General features: G+C 43.3%; 1 long non-coding RNA gene across 2 annotated transcripts; it reads left to right on the top strand.

The window, feature by feature from the left end:
* Positions 1 to 1,385: 1,385 nt before the first annotated feature.
* LOC309348153 lies at positions 1,386 to 18,321 on the top strand. Of its 2 annotated transcripts, XR_014159241.1 has the most exons (4): positions 1,386 to 1,550; positions 2,471 to 2,626; positions 9,785 to 9,932; positions 18,157 to 18,321. It is a non-coding gene; the product is annotated as an uncharacterized lncRNA (long non-coding RNA). The 2 variants fall into 2 exon arrangements; XR_014159242.1 differs by lacking the exons at positions 1,386 to 1,550; positions 2,471 to 2,626; positions 9,785 to 9,932 and adding an exon at positions 15,309 to 15,479.
* The last annotated feature ends 1,621 nt before the right edge of the window (positions 18,322 to 19,942 follow it).

The raw sequence follows: 19,942 nt of genomic DNA, 5'->3' as shown, positions 1-19,942 counted from the left end.
TTGCCTACTTTGGACACCTGCTCTTGCAAGAATGTATTGTACCAAATAAACACTTTGCTGCTTCATCAATTTTGTACAGATTGTATTTTAAGGAGCAGGGTCAAGGGTTTTAGAACCCACTATTTTTTATAATTTTTATTAATTTTTATTTTTTATATTCATTTAAGAAACCTTAAAACATCAATGACTTCCCTTCTTCTCTTTCTATGCTTCATTTTATATAGCATAAATCCCTGCATATTTTACATAAACTAAACTATTCAGTATTCCATTATTGCATCCATCAAAACTTATTGACACTTTTGAATTTATCTCAATGCAGCCAACGTTTTTAAGTGTACACAACCCCCCCCCATGTATTCAATAAACATTTTCCAACCTTCTTTAAATGAATGTTCTTCTTGTTCTCTTATTCTCTACGTTAGATCCGCAAGCTGCGCATATTCCATCAGTTTAAGTTGCCATTCTTCTTTGGTTGGGTTTTCCATTTTGGGGCTAACAAAACACGGGCTGCCATAGTGGCATGCATAAATAACCTTTTTTGACACCTGGGAATTTCCATCTGAATTATCCCCAACGAAAAGGACTCTTTTTTTTGTTTTGTTTTTTGGAAAGGTGCTTTTAAACATTTTCTTCATTGAAAAATATGTTTAAAAGGACCCATTTCTTACAGTGGACAAAGCTGATCTTCTTGAACATTACCCCCTCTTCTTTTTGTCCCCCTCTCTTATCTCTGTCTCTTTGGGTAGTAAGTATCCGAAACCGTCTGATAGCTGGGGTTTCTTACCTCTCTGTGCATCTTATCTTCAGACCCTGCTTCTCTGCTCACACACAGCTGGCCATTTCAGTCAGAGGTAAACTGACAGCCGCTGTGCCCACATACTGCAGCTACCCACCTCAAGAAGAGAAGTGAGATGGTGCCCATCTGCTCCTGCCCCTCTCAGTAAAAGACAAAGAGGCACTGTGCCAGTAGTACTGCTGCTGCCTAGAACAGTGTGAGAGAGACTGGGCAATGTGATTCTCCCCTGGCTGTAGGAGAGAGGCTAGCCATTGTGACCTCATTCTGATGCTCCCCTGCCCGTAGGAAAGAGGCTAGCCATTGTGACCTCATTCTGATGCTCCCCGGCCTGTAGGAGAGAGGCTAGCCATTGTGACCTCATTCTGATACTCCCCTGGCTGTAGGAGAGAGGCTAGCCATTGTGACCTCATTCTGATGCTCCCTGGCCTGTAGGAGAGAGGCTAGCCATTGTAACCTCATTCTGACGCTCTCCTCCCTGCGGAGAGAGGCTAGCAATTGTGACCTCATTCTGACGCTCCCCGGCCTGTAGGAGAGAGGCTAGCCATTGTGACCTCATTCTGATGCTCTCCTCCCTGTAGAGGAGAAACTGGCCATTGTGATTTAATTCTGATGCCGCCTGCTGCTAGAAGAGAAACCGGCCATTGTAACTTCCAAGGTCACTGTGACCTTCTGTTGAGGCTGCTTTCCAGAAGAGGAGAGCCTGGCTTTTGCGATCTTGTGCTGGCGCATTTTGTCTGAAGGAAAGAAACTGGTGATTGTAACTTAATGATGATTTTCCTACCTAAAAAGCAGAGGCTGGGTGTTGTGACCTTTCGCTGATGCGCCCTGCCTGGAAGGGAGAGGCCTTGACATTATGTCTCCACACGAATGCACCTTACAGACTCGCATGGCTTTGTACGGATTCTGCCCACCTGAAAAAGAGAGAAACTGAGCAACATGCCCTCCCGCAATGGCTGTTGGTCTGACAGAGGGCCCAGCTCAGTCAAATTGGTCTCTGCTATGACATAATTATTATCAAAGTGCTTGCTGAATAAGGCTTCTTAAGACTTAGAATCTCCTCTCCTGCCTGTAAAACAGCATTTTTTGTTGGCTGATGTGTAAATGGAAAGTGTCACTTCACAATTGCAAATATGCTCTTTATGTTTCCATGACTTTCTCAATGACAAAAATGATCTTCCCAATAATAATAATGTTGTCCACAATGTCAGTAAAAGCTGAATTTGCAATCCTCTTAGGCCTAACTTTGGGTATGATGAGATCAGACAGCCATTTGTCACCCTAAAGCTCTTTTAAAATAAACTTCAAAGAGGAGGTGTTGGTTCTGAGAAAGCAAATCAGAGGTGGATGATGCATAGCTAATTTTCCCCCTGCTGCTGTTTCAAGTACAACTGAGTAATAGACCAGGTAATTCTGAAACTGTCTCCTTTTGATAACTCAGGTGTCATAATTTCTGGACATACATTAAAACCAGCTCAAAAGTTGACACGGTGTGTCTAGGTACGTCTGCTTTTGACAAGCTAAGCTGCACCTCGACCTGTCAAAGTAGCCACAAAGTCATTCTCTCTCTCTCTCTAAAACAAACTTTATTAGATTTCTGTCCAAAGAAAGACTGGTGAGGATGAAACAATTTTTGAAAAGAAAAATAAGGCTACCTTCCCCTTTTATAAACAGCTAGATATGAAGAATAAACTTTGCGTGCATGATGGATGGTGGGTACTGAAGAATCCAGGACATAGAAAGAAATCCATGGAGCCAACCTGGTGTTCCTACGAGTTGTGCATCCATACAGCCCCAAACTCGCTGCTACCCTGCCCCACCCCCATCCAGGTAAGCTGTAGTGACACCAGTGTCAGGAAGACAGCTCCACCCCACCCCACCCTTAACTTCTGCTTGCTCAGTTGGTCCAGTAGAAAGAGAGAAAGCAGAGACAGAGCTTCTCAGAAAGGCTCCTAATTAGAGGGGTAGGAAAAGAAGCATCTAAGGACAGAATAAGAGAGATTTTGGATGTAAGTTGGAGAGAGGGTGGATGGATGGAAGGTGAAGAGAGGGAGATCTAGTGTATCAAAGGCAGCAGAGAGGTCAAGGAGAATGAGGGCCAAGCAACTGATTTAATGGAGGGAGACCCACTGGAAATGAGCTGCTGTGCTCCATAGGTGTCAGGGACCGTGCTGAGGAGAGCTGCACTGAGGAGGAATGGTGGGAGACTTCCCCTTCCCCTGCTCCTGAGCAGGATCCTGAATCTTCCCAGGAGCAGTGGGACTGTATAGATTTGGAACAATGGTTTGCAGAGGGACATAGTTCAGAAGACAGAAGTTGGGAAGAACTGGGTGGTGAACAGCTAGAAGAAGAAGAACTGGGAGAGAGAGAGTTAGCAGACTCACTTTCGCTGGAAAGCGTCCATCTGCTCAGCCCAAGGTCGAAGAGAGCAGATAAGGTGGCAGCACAGAAAGCACAGTGGTTGCACGATCGAGTTGAAAGATGCAGAAGTGACGTGGGTGACAAGGGAGGAAGTGGGTGAAATCCTTAATTGGGAGCACCTTCATTCCTAGGAATGGTTTCTTTGTTCTCTTGCTGTAATCATTAAAATTTCTAACTGATAAGAGACTCCTTTCGCTTTGTTCTGCTTATCTACTGCCAAAGGGAGGGGGGTGGGAAGGAAGCTGAGTTCCTGAAGCCTGATATTAGGCCCAAAACTCTGCCAAGTCTATGGAGACTGAGTTTTTGCTAATAGTTAACTTCAACTGTGGACTGTGTGATTACTGATTGGCACGCTCTGTGACACCAATTAGCAGTGTCTCTCCAGGGTTTTGGACGATGGACATTTTCAGCCCTGCCGGGAGATGCTAGGGACCTTCTGCAAGCAAAGCACTCAGCCCTTGCCCAGTTTTGAGAAGACTCTCTGTCATCCAGACTTCTGGAAGGGAGGCACTGATGATCTGCCCCTGCAAAAGCGAGCTTTTAAAATGCTCTCTGAGTTTGGTTATTGTATTTGCAAAGAGCTATGCAGCCTCGTGAAATGTCCTCAATAGTTCACCTTAGCTGCAACGTGCATTTCCGAAACCAAAGCATATAACTAATTCAATCGGAAGCAAATGGGACTGAAGAAGTTTTAAGAAGCAAGTTATATACTGTTACAAAAGATATATTCAGTCGCTTGGCCACAGAAGTCAATAAAGCTATGATGAATTACAGCAGCTGAAGGTCTAACCTGTATAGCTTTATGTACTTTAGCTGTGGTATTTGAAATATGCCCTTTACATACTTGGGGTTTATTGAAAAATACACAATAATTTTCATAACCGTGGCTTGTAATTCTTAGGATTTTCAAGGGACTTCTTGTTCCAGGATTTTGTTTGAAATGTATTTATTTTTCATCCCTGAGGGTAATGCTGGGAAAGTTAAAAGAAAAACAAGGCACCATTTGGCAGATATTATTCTTCGGTGCTGCAAAGCTTTTTGGTGGGTAAAAAGCAATTAGAAAGTTGCACCTGAATTCAGTTTTTGCTACACACATTTGCTATACACATAATGAGCAACATGTAAAGAATAGGAATGTTTCTTCAACAATTAATTCTTAATTGCTGGTTCACACATGCATGGTCATCATATATTGATTCTAATATCAAAAAATGTCGTAAGTATGGCTGGTCTGTCACAGTTGGAACAGTCATATCACCTGAAATCACCCCAAACTTTTCAACTGAGTCAATTCACACCTCCAACTGCAAGGCTAAAATTACACATGACCCAAGCTATAGACTCATGGAGGAGACTTTGGAAGCCATCCAGACCAGTGTAGGATCTGCAATGTAAGCCTTCCTCAACCTCATGCCCTACAGATGGTTTAGACTACAATTCCAGTCATCCCTACCCATAGGGATGCAATGATTCTTCAACATGAACTTCGTTGGTCATGTGGTGTGGATGCCTGATTATCGTCTTCCAAAGCAACTATTCTATTCCAAACTTGAAACTGGAAAGTGTAATGCTGATGGTCAACAAAAGAAGTTTAAAGACTCTCAGGGCAAATCTAAAGAAATGTAGTATAAACACCAACAACTGGGAAACACTGGCCTGCGAGCGCTCCAATTGGAGAACAGCCTTTACCAAAGGTGCCATGGACTTTGAAGACACTCGAACTCAGGATGCAAGGGAGAAACGTGCTAAGAGGAAGGCATGCTTGGCAAATCCACACCGTGATCAGCTCCCACCCGGAAACCTTTGTCCCCACTGTGGAAGGACGTGTGGATCCAGAATTGGCCTCCACAGTCACTTACGGACTCACTGTTAAAACTGTGTTCATGGAAGATAACCTCACTCGGCTATGAGTGATCACAAAAGAAGAGGAACCCATAGGCCATGCTGGCTAGGGCTTAAACACCTTCAATGGAGGAGAGCTTGCCACCTCCCAAGAGAGTCTGACTGTCCCTCCTTCTTCTCAAAAAGTTGTCCTGGGCTATGATTCATAGACACCAACTGAATGGGCCCATGTCCCAATAAAATATTTGGACGACCACCCCCCAATATTGAGAACAATCAGGGGGGCAGACGAGGCTGTGTGTGGAGCTGCATGTGGTGTGGCTTCAGTAGCTGTTGGCTCCTCTTTATCCTGAGGGAAAGGAAGGGGGAAGCAGCCCCAGGCCGGTGGCAGTGGTAGGAAGAAGAGGAGGAGGCAAAGCGCCAGAAAGGAGGAGCCAGCAGCCATTGTAGCCATGCTGCTGCCGCCTTTGGCTCCACCCCTTGGCTCCTCCCAGAATCCCATCATGCATGTGTCATTGCCCCCCCATCTTCTGCTCAGGTTGCCACCTCTGCTATGAATGCCTTGCTGCACATTACGGTGCCTGAATCAGGGCCATGGTATGTGCTGCTGCTGTTAAAGTGACCAGACTAGGCATTTTCAGCTTACCACCATCGCAACAACTTTTCGCTAAGAAAGAAGAATAAATCAGTTCTCAGGCTGGAGGGGAAGTGACCCTCTCACTATAGTCGTGACTATCCACCCATCACATTTTAGGACATGAGAACTGCAAAAGACAGATTTGCAAAATACATTTCCTAGGGTTGCCATGTTTCAAAAAGTAAAAGTCAGGACACTCCAGAAGTTTTTAAAGGAAGACCTCAATCCCCCCCCCCCCCCGGAAAACCCAAAGAAATTGAAACATGATTTTTTTGATTGACCTGCCTAAGATCCAGGACAAAGCACCACATTTTGGAAATTCCCCCCAGACATCAATTACACCTTTGAAATCCCGGTAATATCTGGGAAAATCCGGACGTACGGCAGCCCTATGTTTCCTACAGCGTTCAGTGCTAAAGATACTTCGAAAAGGAAGAGACTGAATCCATTTGCAGCTTGATGAACTCTGTTGTCACCTTGTGGCAAGCTCTGCTTCAGCATGGAGAGCTTCATCTTGACACATCATCTAGGCACATTACATCTTGGAAGACGGGGAGGAAACCCCACCGTTTTATCAGCTTCATGATGATATGGTTATTTAGCAGAGGTTTAAAATGATGCATTTACTGCCCTTGACATGGGATAAGTTGCGACTGCTTCAGAACCTGATGCAAGAAATGTTTAAAGAGAATGTCAGCAGTGGTTGGCAGGATACCATCAGCAGTCTTGCTAAAAGGTGAGCTGCAGAAGACTGATTTTTCAAATAGGGTTTACTTTTTTATTGGTTTTCACAATATTATAAACAAACAAACAAACACACAAGACAAACAAACATAACAAACATAAATCATAGACTTATTGAAAATTACAGTTATTAACTTTGTTAAGTGACTTCCTCGCTTCCCCTTGGTTGAATTTCATTGCATGTCCTTTTAACGGTTTTCCAAATCCCAATTTTTATGAAATTTAACTTAAACATTAACATCCTTAAATCTTCACCTTATATAATTAAACATATTAATTCATCACTTAACATAAATAAAATCCTAAGCCTATTAAGTATCTGCAAGCTATTTCCGGTTAATTTAACTTAACAAATTTAACTAAATAATCATTAAATTTATTCCATTCTTCCTGATATTCCTCCTCCTTCTGGTCACGGACTCTTCCGGTTAGGTCGGCTAGCTCCGAAAAATCCATCATCTTCGTCTGCCATTCTTTCCAAATAGGGTTTATTTATTCACTAAGCTGATCAAATCAGGCTTTTCCAGAGCCGTCTAGTTAGTAAATGCAAAATGGCTAAGGGATACACATTTTAAGTTGCATAGTACACACAGAGCCTAGGACTTGCTGATCAGAAGGTTGGCGGTTCGAATCCCCACGAGCTCTCGTTGCTCGGTCCCTGCTCCTGCCAACCTAGCAGTTTGAAAGCATGTCAAAGTGCAAGTAGATAAATAGGTACCGTTCTGGCGGGAAGGTAAATGGCGTTTCCGTGCGCTTCTCCAGAAGCAGCTTAGTCATGCTGGCCACATGACCTGGAAGCTGTACGCTGACTCCCTCGGCCAATAAAGTGAGATGAGTGCTGCAATCCCAGAGTCGGCCACGACTGGACCTAATGGTCAGGGATCCCTTTACCTTTACCTTTAGTACACACAAGGTGAATGACACGTGACTTTAGTTTGCTTGCTTCTTTATTTATTTATGGTTTCCCACCCTGTCCCCCCCAAAGCATGCAAACAAAATAATAAACTAGCATTAGGATGTCAAAAGAAGAGGAAAGTTCTAACAATTTCCTATTTACAGATGTAACTGAAATCACATTCAGTTTCTGCATACGGCTCCTTTGTCAGCTAGAGGTAAAAAGTTAAAAGACCCCTAGATGGTTAAGTCCAGTCAAATATGACTATGGGGTTGTGGCGCTCATCTCGCTTTTCAGGCTGAGGGAACCGGCGTTTGTCTACAGACAGCTTTTTGGGTCATGTGGTTAGCATGACTTAATCACTTCTGGTGCAACGGAACAACGTGACTAAAGCCAGAGCACATGGAAACACCATTTACCTTCCCGCTAGAGCGGTACCTATTTATCTACTTGCACTGGTGTGCTTTCGAACTGCTAGGTTGGCAGGAGCTGGGACAGAGCAAAGAGATATCACCCTGTTGCGGGGATTCAAACCGTCAACCTTCCAATCAGCAAGCCCCAGAGGCTTAGTGGTTTGAACCACAGCGCCACCCACGTCCCTTTACCTCAGCTACAAGCCTATTATCTGTGTCTTTCTTTGTTCTCTACCATGACTAGTGTGGCTAATATTTAAAGGCAAAGGCAAATTTTTAGGAATTTAAAGAGATGGAAGAGAAATTCATACCTCCAGAAATCTGACCATGCAGACTTAAACACAGCTATGTCTCTTAATTCTATGTCTCTAATTAAGTGATGTGTTCTAAAATGCATATATTATGGGACAACAACATAGAAAATGCACTATATTAAAGAAAAATATTTGCATATTATGCAGAATTACCTGTACAAATCAAATGTGTGTATTAGAAATGCACACTAAAATGCTGGCAGATTTTCAGGAAGAAATTTGCTATATATATAAATCATAAACTGTTATGGAATACAGCAAACTAATGTTGAGGATGGAAAAATGAGAAACTGAGAGAAACCAGCTTTGACAGATTCATGCATCCCTATAGATTACATAATAATAATAATAATAACATGAAGCCATGTACATTTTGAGCTGTATTCAGCTCTTCTCTTCTGGGATAATATGAAAAGTAAGCAATAACAAAAGAAGAATAAAAAGGGAAACGATACATTACAAAAGCTTTTCCTCTCAAATTGTCCACATTAGAGATTTTCTAGCAGGCAATGAAAGCCCCCCAAACATTCAACCAGAGCAACATTATATATGCACAAGTGTGTGGCGAGTTCCCACCTCCCCATCAGAAATAAAGACACAAGACACCAATATTTTAGGTTAATGGGCGAAAATAGGCCACAACTTTATTGATTACAGGAATTGAGCGGTATTGGCTTAGGCATTGGTCCTATCGACTAACTGGCTTCAGCCTGATTGCTTGAAGACCGGCAAGGGTTTACCGCCAGTAGGGGGAGTCCTGCTGATGCACATCAACTAGGAGCTCCCCCGGGGTCACCGCTCGGGGGCGTGCCTTAGGCCCACACCTCCATAGGCTTCGGACAGGGCAACTCCCCCCGGAATCCTTTACCGGACTACCCTTCGATATGGGGGAAGGTGATGGCACTACCTCCCCCCCCTCTCATCTGCATAACAATACCCTCACCAATGCCTAACCGCCAATGCTGAGGAAGTTGTGACGATTTGCTACGAGGTAGGCGAAAAACCAAATGGCTGGTGCCAATTTGCCAAGTGGAAAAAATTCCTACCAGGCCCCTTGACAGCGACCAACTGAAGTCCATAGCAATGTCAGAGGGCCAAACCTAAAGGGTGGGAGGGTGGGAAACCGGGGCAGCTGGAGCGAAGAAAGAGGGAAATCCTCGGCCGCACCAGCACTAAATAGCACTGGCCATGCCTCCCAGGCCAGCTGATTGGCTGGCAAAGGAGATGACGTGTCCGAGGATTCCCCCAGTCTCGCGGGGGCTGGCTTACAGCCCCCGCGCATGTGGGGAAGGTGTGAAGCCCACAACCCCACCTCCTCTCCAGCTTGGAAGTGGCTTTAACACCAACACCTGCCTTAAGATTAACAGAATGTGTTTGGTTAAATTTCCCAACTTTAAGTAGGAATGTTAAAATGCAGAACCAACAGCCAAAGTGGCTTTAAATAATTAACAGTGCAATGCTAAACATATTTACACAGAAGCAAGACCTAGTGCATTCAATCTGACTTCTTTCTGAGTAGACATGCAGAGAATTGTGTTGTAAATCACTTTTCTTTCTCAAACAAAAGAGAGAACTTTGCCTGGAAAATGGGTATTCATTCCCAATCGAGCTAATGATGTAGTTGAGAAAGGGTGTTCCATTAACAGCTTCCCGGCAGACCAATCTTTCTCTGTCTCTCTCTCTCACTTTCAATAACACAATTTTTTGTTGCATAATTCTTAGGACTGCTTAGAAGTAATTGTGGTGGATGAATGAACACACTAAATGGAAACTGCATCACTTGTACGCAATGATTCAAGCTATCCCAGAATGGGTGCATCTTAAGAAGAGCTGCAGGGAAATGCTTGCGTGATAAGAGTGAATAGCAAAGGTAATAACATGATGAAATGCTGTACCTTGGAGGGGCATTATTCAATTTAAGCCTTTACATAGAATATTCTGGGTTCCCATCTGAATGACATAAGCTGTGCTGCCTTGTGTTATCAGGAGATAATGCGGTTGTGACAATTTGCTCAGTGGCAAGAATCCATTGCCTGGTTCCCACAGGCAAAATGGCGTGCCGAGATGATCTCCCAGTGTTTAGGAAAGCAACGTGTACAGAATTAACTTTGGCTCTTGGGTTTCTGCAGATGGAAGAGTAAACTGCAAGTGCTTGACGGAGCACTGTCTAGACCTGAGTTTTTACCGGCAGTGTTATTAGCTGACATTCAGGCATATTCCTGAAAATAACTGTTCTGCCATAAAAGCCAACTTCCCTTTTTTTTTTTTGGTAATCCCTCAATGGCTGCTTAAAATACCTAGAATTAAAAAGGTAATAGCTGACCAGATTCTCCTTCTTCAGGTTGTCAGACTAATAACACTGCCAATAATAGCTTGGGTTTATATTTCAGAAATTGAAACCCTAACTTTACTACTCCAGGCGCTTGCTCCCAAAGTTGTCCCTAACAATCCCATCCAAAATGAAGAAGAAGAGGAGTTTGGATTTGATATCCTGCTTTATCACTACCCGAAGGAGTCTCAAAGTGGCTAACATTCTCCTTTCCCTTCCTCCTCCACAACAACACTCTGTGAGGTGAGTAGAGCTGAGAGACTTCAGAGAAGTGTGACTAACCCAAGGTCACCCAGCAGCTGCATGTGGAGGAGCGGGGAAGCGAACCCAGTTCACCAGATTATGTCTATCACTCTTCACCACTACACCACACTGGCTCCAGTGATGACCAGTGAGTTTGTATTCTCCATATACTGAAACCCAAAGACAAGATACAGTGGTACCTCGGGTTACATACGCTTCAGGTTACAGACTCCGCTAGCCCAGAAATAGTACCTTGGATTAAGAACTTTGCTTCAGGATGAGAACAGAAATTGTGCTCTGGTGGTGTGGCGGCAGCAGGAGGCCCCATTAGCTAAAGTGGTACCTCAGGTTAAGAACAGTTTCAGGTTAAGAACAGACCTTCGGAACGAATTAAGTTCTTAACCCAAGGTACCACTGTATACCCATTCTCACCCAGTTAAGTACAGTACATGTGCACCATTGGTCAAATAATCAGTGATAGTGATGCTCAGCAGTTTCGAGGAGGAAGGCGTAGGTCCATTGTCAAACAGTTGCATAATGCTATGACATATCATATAAATTAATTCGTGCAGCCCAGCCCTTAATGACTCAACATGTTATAAATATTTTTGCAATGCCGGATATAACATTGCTACATGGGCAGCCCAGCTGCCTAGACAACCACTTTAAATGCGTCACAAGGGAATGCTGTTCTATTGAGATATCATTCTCAGATACTCTTCAAGCTGTGGCTCATCCAGCACTTGTCCTATCTTGGGATATGCTGAAGCCTAATGGATTAATTTAAGACTGGGATAAAGTAGGATGACAAATGGAGCCAGTGAACCACAATCTTTCACTCATGGAGGAATGATCTTTGCTTGCCCTGAGTTTGGGAAGAGATGTGTGGAGGAACCGTTTTTCCAACCCCTCCAACAAACGTATCTCTCTAACATGCTTAGCATTTAACCTAGTAGAGCACTGTGGAATTTTTAAAGGGCTTCTAGAAAGACTGGGGGCTCATTCATTCATTCATATTATTTAGCATAGCTGAAACTATTCTTTAGCAAACACTTTTGGCAATTCTGAAGGCTGGCTTTTTGTTTCAATGGATTTGCCTGTTTCTTTGGATCCTCCTTTACTGTCACTTGGCCAAATCGATGTCATCTGGTAGGCTGAACAGATTATGACCCTTGATTGGGTGAGAGCCCCCTGTGTGACTAATTTAGGGAGGAGAAGCAGAGGGCAATATACAAGCTGTATTGGCTGTGGCTTTTACACACACACACACACACACACACACACACACACACAGAGAGAGAGAGAGAGAGAGAGAGAGAGAGAGAGAGAGAGATGGAATAGATTTGGAACTGCTTAGTTAAATGTTTCCACTTCCGCCTTTCTTTATAACACAGTTGGGATTTCAAATGAATGTTGTGAGCGTATCTGACAGTTTTAAGAACATTCTAGATGGAATAATTCTAAGGAGTGTGCAATTCACTTGTTTTTCATATACAGTGGTGCCTCGCAAGACGAAATTAATCCTTTCCGCGAGTCTCTTCGTCTAGCGGTTTTTTCGTCTTGCGAAGCAATCCCATTGACGGCTTAGAGGATTAGCGCTATTAGCGGCTTAGCGGCTTTTAGCAGCTTAGCGGCTTATCAGATCAGCTGATAAGCGGCTTAGCGGCTTAGAAAAAGGGGGGGGGGAGATAAAAAACCCGCAGGAACTCGCAAGACATTTTCATCTTGCGAAGCAAGCCCATAGGGAAATTCGTTTTGCGAAGCGCCTCCAAAACGGAAAACCCTTTCGTCTAGCGGGTTTTCCGTCTTGCAAGGCGTTCGTCTTGTGGGGCACCACTGTATCATGAATAAAGTATCATATACTTACTATCTATCTATCATCTGTCTGTCTATCTATCTATCTATCTATCTATCTATCTATCTATCTATCTATCTATCATCTATCTACCTATCTACCTATCTACCTATCTATCTTCTAGGGCTACTTGTATGAAGTGGCTTTTGTACACTTCTGCCTTATCTGAGAGCTGGTTCTCCATGAAACTGGAGAACTGCAAGCACAGTTGTTCTTAGCAGGATAATGATGATTTATTCGATTTGTGCATTGCCTACACAGAAGCCTCTAGGCGACATACAAATAAGAAATATGATTTAAAATACACAAATACAATTACATCTCATATAAAAACATAAATGACCCACCCATCCATTATACAAAACAATAGATGGGGGGGGGGAATGCTTCCCAGTACTAGAAACAACAATAGCAACCACGATAAAACTGTCATTGAGAGGGAGATGTTAGCTGTAAACCCTGAAATCCTTTCCCCTGTGAAAACTGAAAATTACAGTACTAACACACACACACACACATTCTTGTATGGGGGGTGGGGACTGTCTCTGCATAACACTGAAGGGATTGTACAGAAGATATCAAGTAAATTTCCCGGGGGGGGGGGAGTGTTGCATAGGCAGGGAGTCACCCCTTTTTCTTGTTGAGACATTTCACATTTGTGACAGAGGAGGCACTGTGAGAAGGGCTCTGTAGATGATCTTAAGGCCTGGGTAGTCAAGTAATACTTACAATGAATTATGTATTTTATGGATTGTTTAATATATTTATACTGTAACCTGCCCTGGGGTCATAAAGTACAAATGGTGGAATTTAAGCATAACAACAACAACAACAACAACAACAACAACAACAACAACAACTGATTTTCATTCACGTAAGGTAAAGGTAAAGGGACCTCTGCCCATTAGGTCCAGTCATGACCAATTCTGGAGTTGCAGTGCTCATCTCGCTTTATTGGCCGAGGGAACCAGCGTACAGCTTCTGGGTCATGTGGCCAGCATGACTAAGCCGCTTCTGGCAAACCAGAGCAGTGCACAGAAACGCCGTTTACCTTCCCGCCAGAGCGGTACCTATTTATCTACTTGCACTTTGACGTGCTTTTGAACTGCTAGGTTGGCAGGAGCAGGGACCGAGCCACGGGAGCTCACCCTGTCGCGGGGATTTGAACCGCTGACCTTCTGATCGGCAAGTCCAAGCTCTGTGGTATAACCCACAGCACCATCCGCGTTCAGGGGTCAAATCATATAATGTTTCATAGGTTAAAAACAACACTTTGCATTGGGCCTGAAAACACACTGGCAGCCAGCGAAAACACCTGCCATAATATGTTCAAAATGCAGGGCCCCATGAGTAAACATGCTGCCATTTGGAGCGGCCTGGTGGACTTAATTCAGCTCATACGTTGAAGGTTGCCCATCCTTGCACTGTAGAATGCATTGACTCTCCATAGTGACTTTAGATATCTAAATGGGAATCAATGCAGGAATCCAAAACCCGCAGCCTCCCATGCCAAGATACGCTGGCAAATTAAAATAGCTGAACGGAAATGGATGGACCTAAGAGTTATTGGTCTGCTTAATATGCTCATCTCTCTAATGACCTCAACAAATATAATGGATCTAGGATCTGATATGTTTTCGCTGCTTGTCTCTTTAGCTTTAATAGTCAGTTGATCAGGAGAAGAATAGAGAGAATGCACGATGAAAGTCAATCAAAGCTAATCAAACAGCCTTTAAAAAATCTTTTCAGTTTCTTCTTTTGAAACTTCCTAGCTGCAACATAGCCAAGACATCATAAACACGGCTTTATTCACATCCATCTCATGAAGACCTAGCCAACTCCTGTTGCAACCAGGAGCTGAATGGGTGTTCTGCTTGAGCGGTAGGACTGACAGCTCAGAATCATCACACACTTTGTGGGTCTGCTTAACACGTTACGAATTTTCTTTGTGGAAAGTGCTGCTGTGTAGCACCTGTCAAATGTATGAAGAAGTGCTTATCAGATACCAGGATGACACTGGCTACTATAATGGAAAAGGCTCTACACCATGCTCCCTGTGATCTAATCACAATAAACAGCATAATGTAGAACAAGGCTCCTCCAAATCATTTTATCATGGAGACTCAACTCCAGGCCCTATGAGATAGTACTCCTTATCCAAACCATTTCAATATAGTCTGTGGTACAGAGTGGTCACTGAAATTTCCTTGGATGATAGGCAGCCTGCACTGGGGGAAGTGATACGCATATTCATATCAATGGTTTGGTCCTATCTTCCAGTGGTTATTATGTTCCTATTATGTTCCTATAGGGTAGCGCTGTGGTCTAAACCACTGAGTCTCTTGGACTTGTTGATCAGAAAGTTGGCGGTTCAAATCCCCGCGACGGGGTGAGCTCCCGTAGCGCTGTCCCACCTCCTGCCAACCTAGCAGTTCGAAAGCATACCAATGCAAATAGATAAATAGGTACCACTGTGGCGGAAAGGTAAACGGTGTTTCCATGCATTCTGGCACTCATCACGGTGTCCTGTTGCGCCGGAAGTGGTTTTGTCATGCTGGCCACATGACCCATAAAAGCTGTCTGCAGACAAACGCTGAATCCCTTGGCCTGAAAGCAGAGATGAGCACCACACCCCATAATCAAATTCAACTGGACTTAACTGCCCAGGGATCCTTTACATCTACCTATTATGTTCCTATCTGCTCAACTGATTGGTTCCAGAACAACTTGGTACCCATGGCAATTCTCCTCTGAGATGAAGCTGAGCTCTATTTCCCCTCCGCCTCATGCTGGTTGACATCTACATTTAAATGCTGGGATGCTTGTTAGGAATTTGCAGGGAGATGGTATCAATCAATATGAGATCTTGTGCCAGCAGTGGTTTGAGTGTTGGCTCAGAAGCAAAGGCCTGGGTTTTGATTGCCTTGAGGTGGAGTTTATGTATAGTGCTTAATGTGGCTGGTTGGTTTATTGGCATTTAGTGTGGGCAGGTAAGAGGTTTAGAAAATGACCAGCAGTCCGAGGCGTGTTGGGTAGTGGTTACTCCACTAACCAACCCCTATTGTTGACCGGCTGAGGAAGGGGATGCTTGGTGTGATGATCTTGTTTTTTGTTTTTGTTTTTTTACTTTTAAACCTTACAAAAAAGAAGAAAAAGAAAAGAAAGAAGAAGTAAAAGAAAGAAAAAACAATACATTACAATATACACAACGCAACATTAACATTAACACATTAAACTAAACAAAACAGAACAAAAACAATTTAAAAACATACATCATACCATTTCAATGCCTTATCCTTCATTCCCTTGTTTCCTCGACCTCCTCTCACCTCCCTTTTTGTATTCCACTTCTATTAATTGTTTCAGCAATTCCTTTCCATTTTTCTCTATTTTCTGTCTTATAATTATCTTAACTTATTTTAACCTTATTTTCCATTAATACTATAATACTTATTTATGCTTAACTCCTTATAACATTTCTACTAAAGCCATATAATTTCATTCCAACATTTTTCTAACACTCATTAATTTTACAGTATTTCTATAAATAGACTTTAAACTTTTTCCAATCTTTTTCTTCTGCTGATCTTGTTCTTAATTTCCTTCCTTTGATGCTGAAGAGTAGATCTCGGGGAAGCTCCGACCTAGCAATGTTTTTATTCCTTCTCGACAGGTCAGCCAAATCTCCGTAGTTAAAACTAAAATCCAAAAGATATTTCAGGACGTGTTTCAAAATTCCTCCAAATCTGAGGGTCCCCACAACTCCAATCTCCTCCTGACCAAGGTCCAGGTCCCAGAGGTCAGTAAATCCCTGCATGAGGGGATCTATCCAACTTTCCTTCTCCAGTCCAAGCAGGGCTCCAATCCTCAAAATCTGACTTTCTCTGAATTCAATCGTAGAAGGCAACAACTTATAGTCATCAAATTGCCTCTGTAAGGCTGGGGCTCTCTCCCTCTCCACTTGTATTACTTTAGGTTCAACAACAACAACTTTCTCCCTCACGTTCTCCACAGTTTGCCATATCGCTTGGTGTGATGATCTTGGAGCCTGTCAGGTGCCAGCTGATGATCACTGAGTACCAGGTTGAGGCAGTGGCTGGGGGTGGCACCTGTCAGGTCAAACATCTAGGGCTTCCTTTATGAGAAAATGGTTTTGCCTCCCTTCACAATAGCTTGGATGAAGGAGGCACAAGATTTTGTTTGGCTTGGTGCATGTTGTCTTTGTTGTATTTTCATAAATATGACCTTTTACCATAGCCATGTGTAGAGTCTTTATCCTGGGTATGGGGAAAATCGAAGCTACTGAGCCACAATTTTGATGGTTAAAAATGAATAAATAAAAAGGGTGTATTATGTTCTGTTTCAAAGGGGCCAAGTACTGGTGGCGGGAGGAACTTTGTGATAGGTGCCTGGAAAGACAGACCATATAGAAAAGTAAAAGAAAATAATCCAGGAAATTTATGTCAGACTTAGGGGTGGCATCAACAAGGCAGGTTGTCCCATCTTTTTAAAATGGTGGTTTAACCAAGCAGCTACCCTGAACTATTATATGTAACTGGAGTCTCACCATTTGGGATTAGGATTGCAGCAAGCACAGTAATTTCTCAAATGAATATCTCTCTATATATTTTTCAAAAAATCGATGGCATAAATAATGGGGGGACGTACTGGCTTCACATAAGCATATGTTACTGAGCACAAAAGCTTTAATCAGGAAATGATGGATAACCATATTTAAGCAGAGTATTAGCCTAATGACGTATGAAAGTGTATTGTAGTTAAGTTATATTCAAATTTATTCTTTTAAAAGTCCTTGCTTTTTCAAGTCACGATCACTTCATCCTTGTCCCCATGGATTAGTTCTCACTGTTAAACTAGCATTTGGCTTGCTCCATTTGAGACTGCAGGTGGGAGATGACATATTTGAATCTGAGTCACCAAGTGCAGGCTGAAGTGGTTCAGTCATATAACCATAAAACTAGGCATATAGGAGTTAGTAATCTGGTTTGGATGTCTTCCATTAGATGCATATATTCTGAATCATTAGTCTTATCCGCAAGCACTGATATTTTCCTTTATATATGAAATAACCTTAGTTTTGAACTTTGAGTTAGCATTTTATCAAGATTCGCACAAGCTATTTAAGGGTATTAATAACACCCACTTTACTATACAGTAGTACCTCGGGTTAATAACTTAATTCGTTCTGGAGGTACATTCTTAACCTGAAACTGTTCTTAACCTGAGGTTCTGCTTTAGCTAATGGGGCCTCCCGCTACCACCGCCGCATGATTTCTATTCTCATCCTCAAGCAAAGTTCTTAACCCGAGGTACTATTTCTGGGTTAGCGGAGTCTGTAACCTAAAGCGTCTGTAACCTGAAGCATCTGTAACCCGAGGTACCACTGTAATGGTAAACCCTTATAGGTTGTTCCCAAACTGAAGATAATGCCAATTATAGAAATCAGAGTGCATTTTGTCTTGATCCAAGTGAAGTATGACCCATTTAAGAGTAGATGTATCTACATAATTTGCATATCAAAACTGTGCTAAGTATTCTTCAGTTTAAATGCTGGGTAGAAACTAGCAATTTCATTGGGGTGGCACACTGTCCCCTATAACTAAGATTGTGTGAATTTTGCACAATTTCTTTTTCTCTCTCTTTCAGGTCAGCTTGTTTCTTTTCTCTTCCTGGATTAGTCATATGGGTCAAAGATCATCCAGTGGACATTATGACATCACAGCACCATTGGGTAGTGAGAGGTTGGCTGCAGAACATTTTTCTTCAGATGACTCAAGAAAATGGTTCATAAAAGCTGTTCATAAAATACAATTCCATAAAAGCTGTTCTTAAAATATGACCCCAGAGGTTTTCCTAACTGCTGATTTTTGAAAATATTAAATAGAACATTTTCTTTCAGTAGGGTCTGTAAGACAGGAGTGTGACCCCCTAATGATGATGAACTACCACAATCCCTGACCATTAGCTGGTGTTTAGGTAAAGGTAAAGGGACCCCTGACCATTAGGTCCAGTCATGACCGACTCTGGGGTTGTGGCGCTCATCTCGCTTTATTGGCCGAGGGAGCCGGCATACAGCTTCTGGGTCATGTGGCCAGCATGACTAAGCCGCTTCTGGCAAACCAGAGCAGCGCACGGAAACACCGTTTACCTTCCCGACGGAGCGGTACCTATTTATCTACTTGCACTTTGACGTGCTTTCGAACTGCTAGGTTGGCAGGAGCAGGGACCGAACAACGGGAGCTCACCCCGTCGCAGGGATTTGAACCGCCGACCTTCTGATCGGCAAGTCCTAGGCTCTGTGGTTTAACCCACAGCGCCACCTGGTATTTATGGTAGGAGGAGTCTAATAACTTCTGAAGAGCCACATGTTCTCTACCCTGCTCCAAGAGAATTGCGTGTCAAGGCCCCAAACCAGCCCTCCATAAGAAATAAATTCACACTGACACAGAATTTTGGTTTAGGGTTAATGGACAAAATTTAGGCCACAACTTTATTGATTACAGCAAATGTGAGTGGTATTGGCTTAGGCATTGGCAATAGACTATATCTGACTCCTGCCCACCTTGCAGGGAGTCATGAAAGGGTAAACCACCCAAAGAGGTAGCCACATTGGGGGAACCCGCCTGCAGCTCTCCTCAGTGTTCCCAGAGGCCTGGCATGGCCCTAGCCCCTCAAGCGGACTTGGATCCAGGCCCCGGATTCCTTTAACAGAATACCCTTGATCATGGAGGGGCAGGCAATGACCTCCCCTCCCCCACAATGCCTAAGTGCCAAACCTTACAAAGTTGTGACGATTGCTAAGAGGTAGGCGAAAACCCAGTGGCCAATGCCAATCTGCCAAATGGAAAAATTCCTACTCATCCCCCGTCCCAAGACAGGTGACCAACCAAAGTCCAAAGCAAGGCCAGAAGCGACCTAAAATAAAAGGGCGGGTGGGTGGGTGTTCAGCAGCGTGAAGCAGATGCACAGCACATGACACGCTGCCGCTTATATACCTCCCTACGATCACCCCACTCAAAGTGATTGGCCAAGGAGGCCTAGGGTGATCGTGGTGCCACCATGGCATGGAAAGCCTCATTCCACCCACGCCGGGGTGGAGTGTGGAGCTGTGTTGAGGGCCTGCCCTCAACCAGGACCATCTTTTAAGATGATCCAACTTGCAATGCAAGTTCCTATTTCATCGGTGTTTGGCAAGGCCAAAAACAATGTTTTCCACAGTCCTATTCATTGCTGGAAGTGCTCTGTGCTTTGTTCAGATTTTGTCCACCTGCAGCAAAGATATCAAATGGCACAAAGACTCAGGTTTTAGGGGCTGAATCTCAGTGGGTTATAACTTGCCTTTGAACCCTAAAATGGCAGCTTTATTTAACAGAATACAACAGTCTTTGTTTCTTAAACCTGTTATAATAAATTTATTACTGGTTTTAAATAC

This window comes from Podarcis erhardii, assembly GCF_964252035.2.
Source record: "Podarcis erhardii genome assembly, chromosome: 8".
NCBI classification, from domain to species: domain Eukaryota; kingdom Metazoa; phylum Chordata; class Lepidosauria; order Squamata; family Lacertidae; genus Podarcis; species Podarcis erhardii.
The sequence above is the reverse complement of the archived record's forward strand: the minus strand, read 5'-3'. Positions and strand labels throughout refer to the sequence as shown.